At 35.6% G+C, this 22,576-nt stretch overlaps 1 non-coding gene across 1 annotated transcript; it reads left to right on the top strand.

Moving 5' to 3' along the window:
- The first annotated feature begins 10,736 nt into the window (after positions 1-10,736).
- On the top strand, positions 10,737-10,842 carry LOC128289740 (small nucleolar RNA R71). The gene has a single exon (XR_008279384.1). It is a non-coding gene; the product is annotated as a small nucleolar RNA R71 (small nucleolar RNA).
- Positions 10,843-22,576: the final 11,734 nt, after the last annotated feature.

Raw genomic sequence — 22,576 nt, 5'->3', positions numbered from 1 at the left:
GTGAGAGTTACGGTTTAAGATAAATGAGAAAGGTTATAACCATATTATGAGTGGTACAGGTACTTACATGAAATTGATGAGATGTGAATTCATGTTATATTATTAGTAAGGAATGAATATAAGCATGTTGAGTAACACAGGTATGTATGCCAAGCTCATGAGAAATGATTTCAGTTTATGATGCATATTTGGTGAAGATGTAAATAGGTAATTCATGCCTATGAGAATGATTTTGTGATGACCTTGTGATTATAAGTCTATACTTATGATGTATGAATATGTAACCTTACCAATGTGGTGAAAATGAATTCATATGGTGTGATAAACTTAGTATTATTAATTTACACTAAAACAGTTTTGGACAGCAGCCATAGTCCGACTTTGAAAATCCACAATATATTGTGGAAACTGAGTTAGAGGCTGAATAAAATATGTAATTAAAGCGCTATGAGTCAAGTTTCAGATAGAAGAAATATTGTAAGCAAAAGAGTTTCATATTATGAAATATTTAAATTGTTGTGAGACATAGTCAGAATGACTTCGAAATCCCCTATTCTGATTTGAGAAAATCATTGAAAATTGTAAAAAAATAGTTATGGGTTATAATTTATATTCTTAGAATTCTTAATAAGTCTATTTTCGAGAGAAATAGACAGGAATTATTTTCAAGAGAAATAGACAGGAACATCATCCGAGTCCTTGTATTATGAGATAATTAATTTTTAGTGAAGAGGGGTTAGACCTATCAGACAGCGAAAAAGGGGTAAATTTAAGGAATAAAATGTACTAATTGGCTAAACCAAAAATTATGAAAATTTTATGGTAAGAAGATATGTGAGTCTAGTTTTAGGGAAAATTAGCATAACTCAATTTAAAGTTCCATAGCTCCAGATATAAATGATTTAGTGACTATGACTCAAGAAAATATCTTGACTGGAACATGAGTAAAAATGCAAATAGGGTTGTATTACCATGAGAAGCAAGTTGATAAATTGCTTATTATTTTTATATGGTCTTACTAAGCTATAAAGCTTACTCCCTTCCTTTCCTTTCCTTTAGTGTTTTCAAGTTAGCTCGGGGTTAGAGATCGTCGGAAGCAGCATCACACTATCAAGTCGTTACCTTTGGAATAATGAAGTATACATTAGAAATTTCAAGTGAGTGACATGTATAGGGATCTAGTTGATTGACATGTATTATTATGCTTTGGCCAAATGTGTTGGCTTATATTGAGTTATATGTATATGGCCATGAGATGTGGCTCATATTGATTATGGCTTGTAAGCCTAGCTATTCATGTCATGTCTAATGTTTATAATGTGATTATATTTGTTTGCCATACATGGTTAGTAATATGACATGTGTGTTGGATGTATGCTCTATGACCAATTGAGGTGGTCATAGTTATGTAGTAATTGCATGATATAAACACAATTTGATAATGATTTGAACATAAGTGCTTGATGGATAAGTTGGTAACCAGAGTATAATGGTAAAAATGGTCATCAAAATGACAAGTCTTATGAATGTGAAATAAGGAATCTAGACTTGGTATTGCATGAGTAGATGCATTATTTGTAAGAAGACATATTAATGTTAAGGATATGTCTTAACAAAGAGCGTTTAATCACTAAAATGATGTCATGATTTGCGACGTTGTTGTGCATAAGGTTGTAAGAGATTATGGGTAACATGAAGGCTTTGAAAATAGCCTAAGTGTTGCCCACACGGGCTAAGACACAGCCGAACCGTGTGAGGGGCACGGGCTGGAGACATGGGCGTGTGGCCCGACCGTTGGGTTTGATGTGCATGCTGGTGTCATAAACAGAGAGTTACACGGCCTGAGGAAACGGGCGTGTCCCTATGTCCACACTGGCGTGTGACCTATTTCATGGGAAAATTTTCTAAGTTTTCCTGAAACTTCTCAAAGTTCTCGGTTTAGTCCCGAATCAATTCCGATGAATGTTTTGGGCTTCGTAGATCCAAATAAGGGATGACATGCATGTGTTTGAAAGGTTTTGAATTAAAAGAGATTTTATGGCCTGGTTTTTCATGAATGTGTATGTTTAAGTCCGGTAATGCCTCGTACCCTGTTTCGGCAGCGGACATGGGTAAGGGGTGTTACAAATCTGATCAATGGTTTTTTGCTAAAGGTTTCGAGGTGGCCGGCCAAGGAATGTTTTTGAAAAACTTTTGTAGCTAAAGGATGGAAAGGATGACTGAGTTTCAATGGTCTTGCCGTCTGCATGAATTGATTTGTACATGTCCATGTTTCATTCATATTAATCACATTTTCAATGGTCCTCCTACATAGTGAAAAATCACATATTAATAAACTAACATGAAATAATATAAATTATGTAAAAAACTCATGTAATTAAGCATAATTTCACATACTTTATAAATTCAAGTCCAATATTAATAATTAAGTAAAATTCACTTACTTTAATAATAATTACTCAAGATTAACCTATTTATTAAGTAAAAAGGTGGTAAAAATATATAGAAAAGCAGATATAATTTCGAGTTTACACACCCCCAAACTTAAACCATTACTTGCCCCAAGTAATGTTTATGCACAACACAACTTTTGTTAAGGCAATTTTGCAAAAATGAGTAAAGAAGCATCAGTCTTCGCACATAATCATGCATCAACAAAATCATGGTCAAAAATACTTTTTATTGATAAGTAGCTCTAACGCAAATATTATTTTCGATATTTATACTAAGTACATCATAATGTCAACATGAGTCATAGTATGCATGCATTTCCAGATCATATATAATATTTACTAATCAATATGCTTTCCTTATCAATTAAACATAGTAATCACAAGGTTTAATTAGTGGTCTTCATATGTTGAACTTAGCAATTCCTCTCTACTAATGTAGTCGGTATAATCATCAAATCAATAAGCCTTTTATTAGGTTGTAATGGGACTATGCTACAGGTAAGGATAAAGAGAAATGAATTTTTAGGCTCAATCATCTTAACCCTAACTTTGTCTTTAATCCTTTTATGTCACAACCTTCGAACAATTGGGTCTTTGGAACACCCCCAAACTTATTTCAAACTCATGCTCAACCTTTTCTTTTCAGATTTTGAGTAAACTTTTCTTTACTTTTTATTCTTTTGAATAAACTTACATTTTTTCTAGTCTTTTTTTAAAAATGTGAAGAGCATGTACTTCTTTTGTATTTTTCCTCAAACTTTGATCACCAATAAAATTTTAGTTAAGATAGGTGCACAAAATGGGATAAAATTAAAAAGATGGTAATACGGCTTATGATGTAGGTAATTTGCAATAAACAAGCCATTAAGCTCAAAAATTAAGTTTCAAGGGTTAATTTAATAAGGTCGGCTTAAAAGGCTCAAACGATCCAAAGAAAGTGTGCCTATGTCATATTAGATTCTTACACCTTCTAGGATTTCGCCTCAAGAAAGTTACTAAGTCAATTCTAAATACTTAAACCTTTATACATGTCCATTTCTAAAGCACTCAAATTTTCATGGCAAATACTACATAAGTCTAAAGAACTTACAAGCATTCCATCACTCAAGATAACATAAGAATAACTTAGATAAAATCAAAAATCATGCCTGCATTTGAACATACTTATGAACAAAAATTCTTTCTGAACATTCATTTATTTAAGCATACTTAAGTAAAAAGATCAAAACATACTTTAAAATTCATGTGAAATGCCTTACCCCCCTTTAAAAAGAAGCAATGTCCTCATTGCGAAAACAAAGTAATGAATGAAAACTAAACACCAGGTAGGGTTGCAAGAAAAAAGAGGTGAGTCATAAAGACTGCTTAAGTACCAAGTCTGTCTCAACAATCCAATCCTAGACATGTTCATTCCCTCTACCACAACTCTTCACTTTTCCCATTGAAGAGGTATTGAGCTTATTTATTCATGCTTGCTAATTTAGTATATGAAAGCAAAAATTCTAACTAGGAAATAAAAATAAAAACTTAAAAAAAAATAAATACTAAAGACAAGAAATTGCCCATTTTATTTATTTGACTTATCCTCACCGTATTCCTCTGATGTTTCATCATCTTTTGCATACTTATCTTCCTTCCATGACTTGAGGATATAATCTGGGAACATAAGAACAAATTTGTTCGAGATATTTTTAAAAATATTTCTTACAGAATCATGTCTAATCTTTCCACATTTCCAATAAGCCTGTTGTTGGTTATGCATAAATTTCATCATATCCATCATACTTCACAATTTCAATTTCTTCATAGTGTTTGAAGAATTGCGTATGGGAATAGTCAACTCAAGATTAACACTTGGTTCAACTGGCTCATCAGCATTTGGCTCTTCTCTTGGTTCAGAGGCTTCTGGTTCCTTTATTGGTTCTGCATTGCTCGATTCTTCCTCAGATACTGCTTCTTCTATCTCAATAATTGAGTTATCTTCCATTTCAGATTTGTTTGATGACTCATCAGTTTCGGGTTTTGTCAATTCATTTGGTTCAGTTGGGTTCAGTTCATGGACATTCTACACTAACCTTTCAAGATCATGGGCTGTGATGCAACCTTGAACATGCGGACACTTCAAGTTTGCTTTTATTTTAATTTGGGCCCTTAAGCAAAGTGTAGTTATCAATGATGGAAAGTAAGCACTTCCAGTCTTCTTTCTAGCACAATCATGGATTTCCTTGATAATGATGTTCCCAACATTGATAGACCTTTTTATCATAATTGCATATAACAACGAGATGGTGGAATTGTGTGAGATATGCATGAAACTTTATTAAACAAAGTATTTTAGATATTCCCTCTGGCAAGAATCAATACCATACTTTCTTATAATCCATTAGGATCCCAGATTTGTCACAACACTAAGCACTTGTTGAAGAAAATCTCAATTTATATTTTTCATCATTGAAAAGTACTCATCTTCTTCAACATCAAGCTGGTTAAACAAATCATTAATGGACTTAGAAGTTAGAGGTACCTTTTTCTTGGGAACAAGAACTTCAGTAGCACCTGAATTAGTCAAATTTGCATAGAACTGTCAAACTAACTCCTCATTGGGTAATGATCGTGCATCGCAAAAATAGTTCCAATTGAAAGCATCAATTGTCTTTTTAATTGGCAAAGGCACGACCATCTTATCATTGTTTTCCAAGTTGAAACCTTTTTTCAGCATCATAGGTTGATTGTTGAAGATAGAATCCAATCTTTCTTTCACTTCCTCGTCTTGAATCACAATGCGATTTTCGGCAAAGAACTTGAAAAATCTAGTTCTTTTACAAGACATGGTGATTTTTATCGAAAAATAGGCAAAATTCAGTAATGGATGATGCAAGGGATTTTGTGGCGGCATCATGGTTGCTTTGGAAAAAGGGTCGCAATGGTAGTAAGCTAGGTTTTTGTGGCAAAGGAAGAAAATTTGGGGAGATTTTTGGGATTTAGGTTGATGACTAAGAGGAAAAAGAATGAGTGGTTGGGGTTTATGCTAATTACTTAAAGGGTTGTGAGAATTATGGTGGTAGAGAGGGGTTTATATAGTGATTAATTAGGTAAACTTGTAGAAAATTATTAGCTACTTAAGTAACTTGGATGGAAAGTATAGATGGAGGGAAAAGGTGGTGGCAATTTTAGGGTTTTGGGGAACCCTTATGGACAGCACTGATGAGGTAAATTTCTCCTCTTTGTTGTTTCAGGCCTTGAGCCCAAACTGTATTTACAAATTAGACTGCTTAAAATAAAATAAATTGATTAGTACTTGGGCCAATTTGACCCCCTTATTAAACATAAACAGTTAAAACTAAAATTAAAAATATAAATAAAAATAAGAATTTCAAAATTAATTAGAAAATTTCTTCTCAAAAGATTACATTAAATTAATTCTTAGGAAATGTTGGATGGGTCACAACGGTCCCGCTTAAGTTTCAATCTCCTTAGACAAAATTAATTAAATGTACTAATTTAAGAAAATAATTTTAAGAAATAATTTCTAAATTTTTTATTAAAATGTAAGTTTATGAAAAATTAAGGGTCTAATAATTTGAACGAGGTTTTAAATTCGCTCAACTTCACCATCTCAATAGTGCTTGAGAGATTGACCATTAACTTTAAATGTACTTCCATGATTGTCGTACAATTCTACAACTCCATATGGATAAACTTTGTAGATTATATAAGGTCCTTTCCATCGAGATTTAAACTTCTTAGGGAATAAACTTAGACTCGAATTAAATAACAACACTTTCTAACCTTCTCTGAATTCACGAGGTTGTATACAAAATAACCTTATCTCTTAGATTTTTCTTTACACATCTTGGCATTCTCATATGAAAATAACCTCAACTCTTTTAACTCATCAAGCTATAGCATCCTTCTCTCACCGGCTTACTTAAGATCCACATTTAGATGTTTCAAGGCTTGGTGAGCTTTATTCTCCAATTCAAGAGGCAAATGACACGCCTTTCCAAAAACTAACCGATAGAGAGTCATTCCTAACGGTGTTTTAAAAACAGTTCGATAGGCCCATAAAGCATCGTTGAGCCTTCGAGACCAATATTTTCTGTTAGGGTGCACCACCCTCTCAAGATTACCTTTGATTTCTCAATTCACCCTTTCAACTTGCCCATTTGACTGTGGGTGATAGGCAGTAGCGATCTTATGCTTCACATCGTATTTTTCAAGCAACCACTTAAGTCATTTATTTACAAAGTGAGATCCTTCATCGCTAATTATAGCTATAGAAGTTCCAAACTGTGTAAATACATGCTTATGTAGGAATCGCATGACTACCTTAGCATTATTTTTTAGGTACGCATTAGCTTCAACCCACTTGGATATACCTATTACCATATGAAGAAGGAACGGGCCTAGAAAATCAATGCCCATATGTCAAATAGTTCTACCTCTAAAATATTTGTCAAGGGCATCTCGTTCCTCCTTGATATGTTTCTGGTTCGTTGGCATCTGTCGTAGTTTTGCACATATGCATATGCATCCTTAAACACTGTAGGCCAAAAGAATCCAACTTGTAAAATCTGCATTGCAGTGTGGGAACCACCAAAGTGTCCCCCACTCGGAGATGAATGGTAGTGGTGTAAAATCTCGCCAATCTCACTTCTAACTATACACTTCCTAATTATGTTATCTACATTTTGGTTAAACAGAAATGGATCCTCCCAAAAATAATACCAACTATTATTAATGAATTTCTTCCTTTGTTTGTATGTCATTTCTCGAGGAATTATTCCATATGCTAAATAATTGACAAGGTGTTTCATAGATTCGACTTACCTCGAAGATATGCTCATCAGGAAAATTCTTATTAATTAGAACAAGTGAAGAAGTTACCTCATTTTGTTCCAACCTAGGCAAATGATCGCTACTTGATTTTCAACATCTTTCTATCTTGGATCTCAAGTTCAAATTTTTGGAGTAAAAGTATCCAACAAATTAGCCTCAGTTTAGTATCCTTCTTCATAAGTAAGAACTTAATGGTAGCATGATTTGTAAACACTATAACTTTGGTACTTATAAGATATGAACGGAACTTGTCAGAAGTAAAAACTATAGCAAAAAGTTCTTTTTTAGTTACCTATAATTGAGTTGGGCTCTTGTCAAATTTATGTTTGCATAGTAGATAAGATGAAAAACTTTGTTCCTTCTTTAACCCATCACAGCTCCAACAGTGAAATCGTTTGCATTACACATCAACTCAAAAGGTGAGTTCCAATCAGGTGTAACAAATATTGGGGCTAAGATTAACCAGCTTTTTAATTCTTCAAAAGCTTCTAAACATGCTTTGTTAAAATAAAAAACCATATCTTTTTCTAAAAGCATACACAAAGGTAGAAATTTTTGAAAAGTCCTTAATAAGTCTACGATAAAAACTAGCATGGCCTAAAAAACTTCTAACTCCTTTCACAATAACTGGAGGTGGTAATCTTTCAATTACGTCCACCTTTGCTTTATCCACTTCAATTCTATTTTTGGAAATTTTATGTCCTAAGAAAATTCCCTCCTTAACCATAAAATGACATTTCTCCCAGTCAATGATAAGATTCTTCTCCTCCCATCTTTTAAGCACCTTAGCAAAATCATTCAAACGAACATCATAAATGTTACCAAAAAAAATCATCCATGAAAACCTCAACAAAACCTTCAACCATATTAGTGAAAATTGCCATCATACATCGCTGAAATGTGGCAGGTGTATTTCATAAGATGAAAGGCATTCGCCTAAAAGCAAATGTACCATATGGGCAGGTAAAAGTAGTTTTATGCTAGTCTTTTGGGGCTACAACTATTTGGTTGTATCCCGAACATCCATTTAAAAAGCTGTAAAATCCGTTACTTGTCAATCGATCTAACATCTGATCCATAAAAAGTAACGAAAAATAATCCTTACGAGTGGCTTTATTCAACTTTCTATAGTCGATAAAAGTTCTCCAACCCTTGACAGTTCTCGTCAGGATTAACTTGTTTTGTTCGTTCTCGATAATCGTGATCCCATCTTTATTTGGTACACATTTTACCAGACTTACCCAAGAACTATCTAAGATGGGGTAAATAATTCTCGTATCTAACCATTTGATTACCTCCTTCCATACTACTTCTTTCATGATAGGGCTCCTTTTCCCATCAATTTTACCTTTTTCACCTTCCTTTAAAATAATTTTATGCATACAGAAGGAAAGGCTTATACCTTGTATATCACTTATGGTCCAACGAATTGCTATTTTAAATTTCTTTAAAACAGCAATCAACTACTCCTCTTAAAGTTCTTTCAAGTCCACTAAAACAATCATAGGAAAAGTAGAACTATTACCAAGATAAACATATTTTAAATGGGACAAAAATACCTTTAGTTCAAGCTTAGGTGGTTCCTCAATTGGAAACTTGGGTTGTGTAAATTCCCGAACTTTCAACTCTAGAGGTTCAAACCGTAGTGGTTGATCATAACTCCTCAGATTGGCTTCCATCAAAGCCAAACTTTCATTACCTTTTTCATCTTCGAATGGTTTAGACCCTAAAGTGTTCTCCAATAGGTCTTCTTCAGAATTGTTTTCTACAGAAACTAAGTTTTCTAATTCCTCCATTATTGAACACTCTTCTATTGGATCGGGAATTTTCATGGCCTTCATAACGTTAAACGTTATCTTATCATCCTGAACTCTCATGGTGAGTTCTCCTTTTTACACATCTATCAACGTTCTTCTCGTGGATAGGAAAGGTCTCCCCAAGATGATCAGAACTTCCTTGTCTATTTCAAAATCCAACACAATAAAATTAGTAGGAAAAATAATTTTATCAACTCTTACTAAAACATCCTCGATATTTCCCTCAAGATATGCTAACGATCGATCCACTAGTTGAAGTGTCACAGTAGTAGTCTTACTTCACCTATTCCCAACAACTTGAAAATAAATTTGGGCATAAAGTTGATGCTTGCTCCTAAGTCGCATAAAGCTTTACCATAATATGATTCACTAATGTTACAAGGTTTCCTAAAGCTTTCAGGGTCTTTCAATTTTAGAGGTAGCTTGTTCTGTAAGAATGCACTACACTCCTTCATCAAAGCAACTGTCTCATATTCACTGATCCTTTTCTTCTTGGACAAGATATTCTTCATAAACTTCACATAGTTGTGCATGTATTCTAAAGCCTCTACAAATGGAATGTTGATATGTAGTTGCTTTAGAACATCTAAGAACTTTTTGAATTGTACCTCTTGTTTTTGCTTATTCTACTGGAGTCTCTGAGGATATAGAACTTTAGGTTGATATGGACAACTTTTCTGATGAGGAAAATCTGTATAATAAAGTGTTAGCTGCTCAAAATTTAATAGTTTAGGGTCTACCTCATCAGATTTTTTAGCATCTAATTGTTTCGGCGTAGGAACTTTCCTCCCTTTCAATAGGCTTATCTTCAACCACAACCTCCTTAGGTTCCAAAATCTTACCACTTCGTAATGCAACTACCTCGCAATGTTCCTTACCCAGATTTCTTAGATATTTTGTATCACTTGGTAAGGCTCCTTGTGGCCTACTACAAACTCAGTAGCTAACTGACTCATCTGGTTCTCCAAATTTTTCAGCATTACTGCTTGACTTCGGATCAAGGCATCATTTTTCACCATGTACGCCTTCAACAAATCTTCCAAACTGTTTGATAATTCAACTTGAGGTGGTTTTAGAGCTTGTTGGTTAAACCCTTGGGATTGATTGAGTCTATGCTACATATGAGTGTTCAGTTCATTTCATTGGTTACTACAGGAAAAGTTTGGATGATTCCACCATGATGGATTGCAAAAGTTGGACATGGTCCTTGTCCACTTCTATTTTGATATTGATTCCTTACATAACACACAAATTTAGGGTTTGAAGGGCAATTCTCAAAAGAATGACCATCCCCAAATACACACAGGAAACATCATATTGACTTGGTGATTGAGCTACAAAATTATTTAAACCATTAGTGGTAAACTATTTTAACATTGAAAAAATAGAATATACATGAGCAGAGAGTGAAGTTAGTGCGTCCACTTCATACATTCCAGCTACTCATCTTTTAAAAACTGCTCGATTTGTCGGTCATTGGTAATTTTTGCTAGCGATCCTTTCGATGATATCGCAAACCTCGTTATAAAACTTAGACAAAATTGCACCGTTCGTAAAAGAATCTACCATTAATCTTGCATGTGCGTTGAGACCATTATAAAATGTTTCCAATTGGATACAATGAAGAATCCCATTATGAGAACACTTTCGAATGAATTCTTTGAATCTTTCCCACGCCTCGCATAAGGACTCATCATTTAATTGTTGAAAAGTAGTTATCTAATTTTGCAATTTTGTGTTCTTGCTCGGTGGAAAATACTTTACCAAAAACCTTTCTGCTAATTCTTGCCAAGTAGATATTGAACTTGGTGGCAATGAATTTAGCCATGCTCGTGCTCGATCTCAAAATGAGTACGAAAATAGTTTCAAACTCAGTACGTCTTTAGTCACACCAGTTATCTTGAACAAATCACTCACCTCCATGAATAATCGAAGGTGCAAGTGTAGATCTTCTGTAGGCATACCACTGAACTGGCCCACCATTTCGAGCATTTGAAACATCACTAGCTTCAAATCAAATTGGGGTGCCTCGATATCTGGCCTCCTAATTCTCAAATTTAATTCATTGAAGAGTGGCACAAAATATTGTCTTATGGCATGATCCCTATCATTCGAGATAAGGATTAGGTTGTGCACATGATTAACTCTATTACCTTGTCTATCATTTTGATTTCCAAGATCCATCTCAACTTGTCTTTGAGTAAACCTCTCGTGTATTCTAAATCTAAATGTTCGCTCAATATTAGGGTCTACAAGTAATAGATCAATGATTCGATCTATGCTCATAAACACCTGAAAAATAAATAACAAATAAAGAATAGAGAATAAATTAGTAATTTTTAGAAATTTAATTAAAACCAAATTGCAAAAATAATTTCCCAAAGAAGGACTAAGGCAATAGTCCCCAGCAACAGTGCCAAAAACTTGTAACAGGATTTGTGCAAGTGTACTCAGTCGTTCAAGTAATAAGTAAGTAAAAATGAGTTTTTGTCTCCACAGGGATTGTATAAGCTTAATCGATTAATTGCAAAATTATAAGTTCACAATTTGATTTAAAAACTTCATAGTGATGATTAAATTAACTAGATGCAAAGAGTGATCCCTAATGCAATTTTAATCTAAATGCAAATTATCTAAATGTATGAATGAATGGCATTAGCAACAAAAACAATCAACATTAAATGGGTTAAGACAATTATATTAATCAATTCAATTTACTTTATCATGCTTAACAATGTTCAAAAATAATTCCATGGGAACTCGATCTTTCATGAGTTTGGAAACCAAATTAAGTCCTCTCAGGTCTTTTACTTACAGAAATATGCATTTTATTGATCATATTAGACTAAGGGTTTCTTAGCATATATGTAAGGTCACAGGGACATTTACATTTGTAATAGTTTAATAAACATAAAAACTATGCAAGAAAATAGAGCTAACTAAAGATATTATGAACCTCAACTTAGTCGAGTTTAAGGATCTAAATTGAACATTGTACTTTTCAATTATGTGTCTACTAGCCTTCGTTTGGTTAGGATCGCTCAGCTAATCTAAGTGCACCCAATCACGTATGAACAAAATGCATTGTGATATTAATTGTAAACATGATCGACTGAAGCCCAAACATATTAAACATGAATAAAATAAATCTTATTGAATTAACATAATCATCTTAGCAAATAAGATTTAAAATAACATAGTTGATGAAAAAAAAATAAACTCAAAGAAAACATAATTAAAATAGATAACAAGAGGGAAAAGTAATGACTCTTGAGGAGTCCCTGGGGGACACCAAAGAAAGGCTTGATGAAATCGAGGGGAGACTCATCGATGGGTTGAAATCTATGAAGGAGCAACTCAGGGGCTGTGTGTCATAGTCTCTCGATTCCATTGAGAACAAGCTGACCGATGGGGATGATATCTTAGAGGTTATGACGACGACCTTAAAAGAGAAGATTACGGATCTTAAGAGTGAACTCACAATCTACAAGGCTACTTTGGTCAATTGAGGGTTAGTTGTTGCACCCAAGCTAAGTATGGATGTTCCCAAGCCCAAAGAATTTAAGAAGACAAGGTCTGCAAGAGATGTGGACAATTTCTTGTAGGGAGTGGAGCAAACTTCTATGCCAAAGGCATCATGGACGATGCCACTAAAGTAAATATTATTGCTATGTATTTCACTGATGTTGTTTTGTTGTGGTGGCATCGTAGGTCTATATACGTAAGACGTAGTGGGACTGAAATTGGGACTTGGGAAGAGTTCCAAAATGAGTTCAAAGCATAGTTTTATCCAGAGTATGCCGAGGATAAAGCTTGGGTAAATTTGCGCCGACTTACGTAACAAGGCATAGTGAGGGAGTATGTGCGGGAATTTAATTAACTCATGCTTCAAATCTCAAATATGAGTGAGAAAAAGGCATTCTTTTCCTTTATGGATGGATTGAAACGATGGGCAAAGTAAGAGTTGCAATGCCAAGGAGTCCAAGAGCTTACCAAAGCCATGTCTGTAGCAAAATCTTTTGTCGAGTTAGGTCTGAGGAAAGACAAGCCTAAGTCTTCCAAACCTAAATTCAAACCAAGAGGTAATGGTGGGGGAGACAAAGACAAGTCCACTAAAGATGGTGATGGTCAAGCTCAAAGACCATGGGATAGGAAGAAGAATGGGCTTTTAATTTTTTTTCCTTTGTGATGGTCCATATATGATCTAAGACTATCCAAAAAAGATCACTCTTTCTGGTATGGAAGCAAATGACGAGGAAGACGAGGTGACCAAAAATCTCAATTCGATACTGGGAGGTGTTAAAGACAAGACGAGTCGTAGGCTGATGTTTGTAGACATCACTGTGATGGGCAAAAGATTGAATGCACTTGTTGACACAGGTGCACCAGATTTATTCATGTCGAAATAGATTGCTCATGATCTCGAACTCAAAATATAGAAGGAATCAGGTTGGATCATAGTAAATTCAAAAAGTGTTAAGATAAAGGGCGTGGCCAAAGGAGTTGAGATCCAACTTGGCGAATGGACTGGTAAAGGCATCATTAATGTAATACCACTTGATGAATTTGACTTTTTGGTTGGATTAAGCTTTTTTGATTGGATTAATGCGAATATTTCTTTCCTTTTGGCAATTATACGGTGATATCGGGTCCAAATCATCGATGTATAGTACAAATGAAAAGTAAATAAGGTATGGAAGGAAAACATTGTCGGTGATCCAATTTGCCAAAGGAGTCTGCAGAGATGAAGCTTCCTACATAGCCACATTGAAGGCCAAGGAAGTCTTTAAGCTTGTTGGTGAGATTCCAAAAGAAGTAAGTCAGTTATTGTAGTCTTTTAGAGATGTGATGTCTACCAAGTTTCCCAAAGAATTACCATCAAAGAGAGGTGGATCATAGAATTGAGTTAGTGCCCAAGTCGAAGTCGCTAGTAAGGGCCTCATATTGTATGTCCCTACTAAAATTAGAAAAACTGCGAAAACAATTAAAGTAGCTCTTATATACGAGATTCATTAGACCATCTAAATCATTATTTGGTGCGCTAATGTTGTTCCAAAAGAAGCATAATAGGACATTAAGGATGTGCATCGATTATAACGTCTTAAACAAAATCACTATAAAGAATAGGTACTTAATTCCCCTTATTGCTGATTTATTTGATCAACTTGGTAGTGTGAGATGGTTCACCAAGTTAGACTTGAGATCATTGTACCATCAAGTTAGAATAGCTGAAGGGGACGAGCCAAAAACAGCCTGTGTGACATGCTATGGTTAGTATAAGTTTCTTGTGATGCCATTTGGGCTAATGAATACTCCATCTACATTCTACACCCTTATAACTAATGTACATTAACCTTTCCTAGATCATTTTGTGGTTGTTTATCTTGATGATATTGTGGTGTACAGTAAGTCTCTTGAGGAACATGTGAGGCATTTGAGGGAGTTATTCCAAACCTTGTAGGAGAATGAGCTATATGTCAAAGAGGAGAAGTGTTCATTTGTCCAACGAGAGGTGCCATTTCTAGGCCATGTTATGGGAGGTGGCAAGATCCAGATTGACAAAAGCAAAATTCGGGGTATTGTCAATTGGGAACCACCAACCAAGGTGACAGAATTAAGGTATTTCTTTAGGTTGGCAAACTATTACCGACGCTTCATTGAAGGCTACTCTAAAATCACAACATCCTTGACAGATTTGTTGAAGAAAGGTAAGGTGTGAATTTGGATCCCCAATTTGATAAAGCCTTTAATAAAGTGAAACAAGTTATGACGAGGGAGCCCATACTTACTTTACTAGATTATTCGAAATATTACAAGGTACGCATGGATGCATCAGACTATGCAATTAGGGGAGTACTGATGCAAGATGGACATCTAGTTGCTTTTAAAAGTCGAAAACTTAATGAGACAGAGCGACGATTCACGGTCTAAGAGAAAGAGATAACTACTGTAGCATATTGGTTGCACACATGGAGACATTATTTGTTGGAATCTAGGTTCCTGTTCTTTACTGATAATGTTGCAAACAATTATTTTATAACCTAGAAAAAGTTGTGTCCCAAATAGGCTCGTTGGCAAATTTTCCTAACAAAATTTAATTTTACTATGGAGTATAAATCGAAGAGTGCCAACACTGTGGCTGATCACTTAGCCTAAAGATGGTGTTTGCGACAATCAGCCAACCAGATGGTTCCCTATTGGAGCGGATTCGAGAGGGATTGTCCTAGGATCCCATAGCTAAAAACTTGATTGAGCTTGCCAGTAAGAGAAAAACGAGGAGATTTTGGCTTGAGAGGGAGTTGCTATACACTCATAGGCACCGTCTTTATACACCTCATTATAGGAAAATATGCAAGAAAGTCATGAAGGAGTGTCATGACTCGAGATGGGTTGGTCATCTAGGGTGCATCGTACTTTGGCCCTTTTGGAGGATCGTTACTATTGGTCTCACATACGTGAAACTGTTGAGACCTATGTGAAAACTTTTCTAATATGCCAACAAGACAAGGTTGAGTTAAAGACTTCAGCTAGTTTGCTACAACCATTTCCCATTCCGAAACGACCATGTGAGAGTGTATCCATGGACTTTATTGTTGGTTTGCCAAAGTTTGATGGTTTTGCGAGTATTCTTGTTGTGGTGGATAGGTTTTCCAAGTATGGAACTTTTATTCCAACAAGCAAGGAATGCCCTGCTGAGGAGGCAGCTCATTTGTTCCTTAGACATGTGGTGAAGTATTGGAGAGTGCCACAATCTATCATTAGTGATCAAAGAAGGGAGGTTCACGGGCCAGATCTCGATGAAGCTATTCAAGTCAATGGGTTTAGACTTGAACTTTTCAACTAGTATGTATCCGCAAATCGAATAAGTGAATGTATAATTGGAGACATATCTTTAACACTATTTGAATGCCACACAAAGGGACTAACCAAAGTTGTTGGGCGTAGCCCTCATACAACTTGCAATGAATCAAAATCCATTCGAGATAGTGACCGGGCAGTAACCACTCACACCCAATACTGTTGTGACCCATTATACATGACTAAATCCATCAGCTTATCGATTTGCAAAGTATTGGCAAGAGAATAATAACTTAGCCAAATCTTTTCTACATAAAGTAGGCAAGCACACTTTTCCTGTTCATCGTTTTCACTTGTATTGAAAATGAAGGTTGAATTTTGGGTAATGAAGGTTTCGTTTGAACCTGTTCATCATTCTCATGCTTTTCTTGAGCGAAATCTTGATCAAGATTCCAGCCAGGATTTGGTTCCAGTTTTTTTTCCACTTCGAAAAGTTACTGCATTTGCATGTTGTCTTAGGTTAGGTTTCGTTTGTAACAGCATCTATCTCTGTGAGTTGATTTTATCAATTGACGTGGTCAATTCTTTTATAGATGCCACTGTTCTCTGTTGAAAATCCTCTATTTTCTTTTGAAAATCAATAGTTTTTCGTTGTTTTTTCTATTGGAAATCAAGCACATTAGCTACTATTTACCATGGTTTCTAGGGAGGTACCTGAATCTTGCATTTGTTGTGGAAACTGGTTTTGGTATGGCTAGTTATAATGCAAGATTGCCCCATAACTCAAGTTAGGATGATCTTTCCATCCTGGGTTATATGTACTTACATAAGGGTCATATCACCTTTGGGGCGGTCCAGGAAAGTTCCCCACAGCATCTAAAAAGGTCATAGTACCGTTACACAAACTAAGGTATGCATCAGTTGTATGTTCAAGTTTTGTACAAATTTCGTATAGTCGGGCTGGTCTTATTTTTACTACGAAAAAAGAGAGTTCATGATATTAGTAAGTTTTTTTACTTTATTTTCTAAAGTTGAAATACTTAGCTAGTGAACCCTTCTAGTGAGTTTAGGATTGGCTTGGAATTACTGAGTATTTACAGCCATCATAGATATCAATTCCCTTGTCTGTTGGGGGTCATGTTGACCAATGCCTCTCCATTAGTTGCATATATCATGTTCATTTCCACGGGCTTCAAGCCCTCATAGAAGTATTGGAGAAGAGATTGTTCTGTTATCCCATGTTGTGATGGTCCACATATGATCAAGGATTGTCTATAAAAGGTTTCTCTTTCTACCATTGAAGCAAATGACAAGGAAGACGAGGTGACCAAAAATCTCAATTCGATACTGGGAGATGTCGAAGATAAAATGAGTCGTGGGCTGATATTTGTAGACATCATTGTGGCGAGCAGAAGATTGAATGCACTTGTGGACATAGGTGTGTCAGATTTATTCATGTCAACAGACTACTCGTGATCTCGAGCTTAAAATAGAGAAGGAATCAGGTTGGATCAATACCGTAAATTCAAAAAGTATTGAGATAAAGGGTGTGGCCAAGGAGTTGAGATCCAACTCGGTGAATAGACTTGTAAAGACCCTATTAAGGTAATACCACTAGATGACTTTGACTTTGCGGTTGGATTAAGCTTTCTTGATCGGATTAACATGAATATTTTTCCTTCTATCAATTATATAGTGATATCGGGACCAAACTATCGATGTATGGTACAAATGAAAAGGAAAAAAGGTATGGAAGAAAAACATTATCGGTGATCCAATTTACCAAAGGTGTCTGTAGAGATGAAGCTTCCTACATAGCCATATTGAAAGCTGATGAAATCTTTAAGCTCATTGGTGAGGTTTCAAAAGAAGTGAGCTAGTTATTGTAGTCTTTCAGAGATGTGATGCCTGCCAAGTTGCCCAAAAAATTACCAACAAAGAGAGGTGGATCACAGAGTTGAGTTAGTGCCTAATTCGGAGCTACTAGTAAGGGCTGCATATCATATGTCTTTCCCAAAATCAGAATAACTGCGAAAGCAATTATAGGAATTATTAGATATGAGATTCATTAGACTATCTAAATCACCATTTGGTGTGCCAGTGTTGTTCCAAAAGAAGCACAATGGGACATTAAGGATGTGCATCGATTAGCGGGCCTTAAAAAATCACTATAAAGAACAGGTACCCAATTCCGCTTATTGCATATTTGTTTGATCAACTTGGTAGTGCGAGATGGTTCACTAAATTAGACTTAAAATTGGGGTACCATCAAATTCAAATAACTAAAGTGGACGGGCCAAAGACAGCCTGTGTGATGCGCTATGGTTCGTATGAGTTTCTTGTAATGCCCTTTGGGCTAATGAGTGCTCTATCCATATTTTAAACCCTTATGACTAAGGCACTTCAACCTTTTCTAGATTGTTTTGTGGTTGTTTATCCTGACGACATTGTGGTGTACAGTAAATCTCTTGAAGAACATGTGGGGCATTTGAGGGAGGTATTCCAAACCTTGTAGAAGAATGAGCTATATGTTAAAGAGGAGAAGTGCTCATTTTCCCAACGAGAGGTGTCATTCATAGGCCACATTATGGGAGGTGGCAAGATCTGAATGAACAGAAGTAAAATTCAGGCCATTGTTGATTGGGAACCACCAACCAAGGTGACAGAATTGAAATCTTTCCTTGAGTTGACGAACTATTACCGACGCTTCATTGATGGCTACTTGAAAATCACAGCACCTTTGACAGACTTGTTGAATAAGGGTGAGGTGTGAAATTGGGATCCCCAATTTGAGAAGGCCTTTAATCAAGTGAAACAAGTAATGACGAGGGACCTTGTACTTACTTTACCAGATTATTCAAAATCATACGAGGTACTCACAGATGTATCAGACTATATAATTAGGGGAGTATTGATGCAAGATGAACATCTAGTTACTTTTGAGAGTCGAAAACTTAATGAGATAGAGCGACGATACATGGTTTAAGAGAAAGAGATGGCTACTACGATACATTACTTGCACACATGGAGACAATATTTGTTAGGATCCAGGTTCATGGTATTTACTAATAATGTTGCAAACAGTTGTTTTCTAACCTAGAAAAAGTTGTCTCTCAAACAGGCTTGTTGGGAAATTTTCCTTGCAAAATTTAATTTTATTATGGAGTATAAACCGGGTAGTTCTGACATTATGGATGATGCACTTAGCCGAAAGATGGATTTGTGACAATCAGCTAACCTAATGGTTCCTTATTGGAGTGAAATTGAGAGGGATTGTCCCAGGATCCTACAGCCAAAAACTTGATCGAGCTTGCAAATGAGGGGAAAACGAGGAGATTTTGGCTTGAAGGGGAATTGCTATACACTTATGGGACCGTCTTTATGTACCTCATTATGGGAAATTACATAAGGAAGTCATGAAGGAGTGTCATGACTTGAAATGGGCTAGTCATCAGGGGATGCATCGCACTTTGGCCCTTTTGGAGGATCGTTACTATTGTCTCACATGGGTGAAGATGTTGAGACTTATGTAAAAACTTGTCTAATATGCCAACATGACAAGGTTGAGTTGAAGAGTCCAGCTTGTTTGCTACAACCCTTCCCTATTCTGGAACGACCATGGGAGAGTGTATCCATGGAATTTATTGTTAGTTTGCCTAAGTTTGATGGTTTTACGAGTATTCCTGTTGTGGTGGGGTTTTTCAAGTATGGAACATTCATTCCAGTAACCAAAAACTGCCCTGCTAAGGAGGCAGCTTGTTTGTTCCTTAGACATGTGGTGAGGTATTGGGGAGTGCTACAATTTATCATCAGTAATTGAGACGGATGGTTTACTGGCCGGTTCTGGATGAAGCTATTCAAGCCAATGGGTTTAGACTTGAACTTTTCAACTAGTATGCATCCGCAAACCGAATGAGTGAATGCATTATTAGAGACATATCTTCGACACTATGTGAGTGCCACACAAAGGGACTAGCCAAAGTTGTTGGACGTAGCCCAATTCTCATACATCTTGCAAAGAATCAAAGTCTATTCGAGATAGTGATGAGGCAGCAACCACTCACACCCAATTCTGTTGTGACCCGTTATATAGGATCGAATCCAGCTGCTTATCGATTTACAAAGGATTGGCAAGAAAAGAATGACATAGCCAAAGTTTATCTACATAAAGTGAGCAAGCACAACAAGAAGTGGGCCGATCAAAATTGAAAGGATGTGCAATTTGAGGTTGGTGATTCAGTCCTTGCTAAACTACATTTAATTTTGGGATATAATGGCTTGCACAAAGGGTTTGTGAGTTAGTATGAAAGGCATTTTCGAGTCTTTAAAAGAGTAGGCAAGGTGGCCTACAAACTAAAGTTACTGGAAAAGCATAAAGTCCACCCAATGTTTTATGTGAGTATGCTTAAGCCATTCTATGAGGATCAAGATGATCTAAATTGAGGTAAGTCAGAACGAGCACCAAAGGGGGTGAAGGTCACCTACGATTGCAAAGTCAAAAGTATTGAGGCAGACCGCGTGATCAGATGAAAGTACTATAGGCCGAGGTATGAGTACTTTGTACGATGGAAGAGACTTCCTAATAGTGAAGTAGGTTGAGAGCCTATTGAGGCCTTATGGCAGTTCCAAGGTAGGATAGACCAATTCCATGTGGAGGACACGACGAGGGTGTCGCTAGAATAGATGGGGGAGAATGTCATGGATTGCGCATGGGAGCCCGTAACCATGACACAATTATATGATCCATCATGATCAAAAGAGGTTATTGGCCCAATTAAACTGGCCCGTTGCTTGGGAAGAATGAAGGCCCATCTACAAAGTATGACCAAATCAAAGATATGCAATCTTAGAGATAACTTGTAAGTTTAGAAAATATAATAAATGTAATTTTAGAGATATGATAGCTTTTAATCCTAGCCATTGATGTACTTTAATTCGTACCTTTGATTTTAGGGACGCTCAACTATAAATAGAGGCCTCTCCCCCTTATTGTAAATAATTCGTCGAGTAATAAAATTCTTGAGAGTGTTCTCTCAAAACTCTCTTTTGTGTTCTTAGCTTTTCTGTCGCTTTGTTCTTATATTTCAAATTCGTTCATCTTTATTCTTCTTTGGTGCCTTAGAAGAATTACGTTTGATTTTCAATTACTGAGAGTTAGGCTAACTTAGATGTTTTTGGAGGAAGAAAACCCTAAAATTTGCACGGATTGTAAGGAGGAAATCTAAGTCCATGACACTAGTGCCTTGCTACTAGCTACAAAAGTGTTTCTTTGATCTAGCTATGTTTTGGATTGAGGTGAATACAATTGTGTATACTATGCTAGTGTGATTTATGAATACGGACTTTACCACTATGGTAAAAGTTGTTTAGCCCAATAAATCTAAATTTTAAATTTGTATATGATCATAAATATGAATTTATATGTGAATATGACTTTAATTATGTTCTAGACCAGACAAATATGGTGTACATGCTAGAGTTATTCCTTAAAAGTAAATTATGAGTATGGACATTAAAACTAAAATAGAATATACTTACGAATTTATATGTAAATATAAATTTGGCTACATTTTCAACACTGCTAACAAGGTGGATATTTATAATTTACATTTTAGAGAGGTTAAAGTACCCCCAATAACAAGATACAAGAAAATAATTTAAAACTAAACATAGTTTTAAGGAACGATAATGTTTACAGATAGTTCCTCATGCCCGTCAATTAGTTAACCATAGACATATTTTAGTTAATGGGCGTACAGTAGATATACCAAGTTATCGCTACAAACCCCGAGATATTATTTCAGTGAGGGATGAACAAAAATCTAGAATTCTGATTCAAAATTATCTTGATTCATCCATCAATGAGGAATTACCAAAACATTTGACCTTTCACACATTACAATATAAAGGATTAGTCAATCAAATAATAGATAGGAAATGGGTTGGTTTGAAAATAAATGAATTGCTTGTCGTAGAATATTATTCTCGTCAGACTTAAACCTAACTAAAATAACAAGACAAGGGTTCTGCCCCCTTTTCACCTGAGTTAAGGTTAAGTAAAAGGAGACAGGGGAATGGGTTTGCTTCAGATATTTTTCTCCTATTCATGTATGATAGATACGTAAGGAGATTTTCACCCCCTGTATGCTATTTTACGTATTCCATATTAAAAAGGAAATGGGAATAGAGAATCTATACTAAAGAAGGGTCTAATTCTTTATTATGTGTTCTTATTTGATACATTAGTAAGTTACATCGGCGAATTAGGTAAAGGTGCGGAAAGAGAGGGATTCGAGCCCTCGGTAAACAAGAGTCTACATAGCAGTTCCAATGCTACGCCTTGAACCACTCGACCATCTCTCCTACATAATTATTATGGCGATACCCGAGCGAATCATGAGTTATTCATATTAGATTGTTCGATAGAGTACGAACAATATCAGTTCTAACTAAGAAACTTGCTATAAAAATAGAGAACTTTTCATCACTTTTTTTTTATCACTTTTTCTTTAGCCTCCGAGCTCGAAGAATTTTTAAAAAATGGAATGGGTACTTATTAAAATTTATAAATTTTAAATACTCCTATTATATACTCTTAATCATTTTAATTTTAATTTTTTTTTAATGTGAACTGAGTTGACACTTGTGGTATCAAACTCGGTCCAGCAT

The sequence above is a fragment of the Gossypium arboreum genome, chromosome 2 (assembly GCF_025698485.1).
Source record: "Gossypium arboreum isolate Shixiya-1 chromosome 2, ASM2569848v2, whole genome shotgun sequence".
NCBI lineage: Eukaryota > Viridiplantae > Streptophyta > Magnoliopsida > Malvales > Malvaceae > Gossypium > Gossypium arboreum.
The sequence above is the reverse complement of the archived record's forward strand: the minus strand, read 5'-3'. Positions and strand labels throughout refer to the sequence as shown.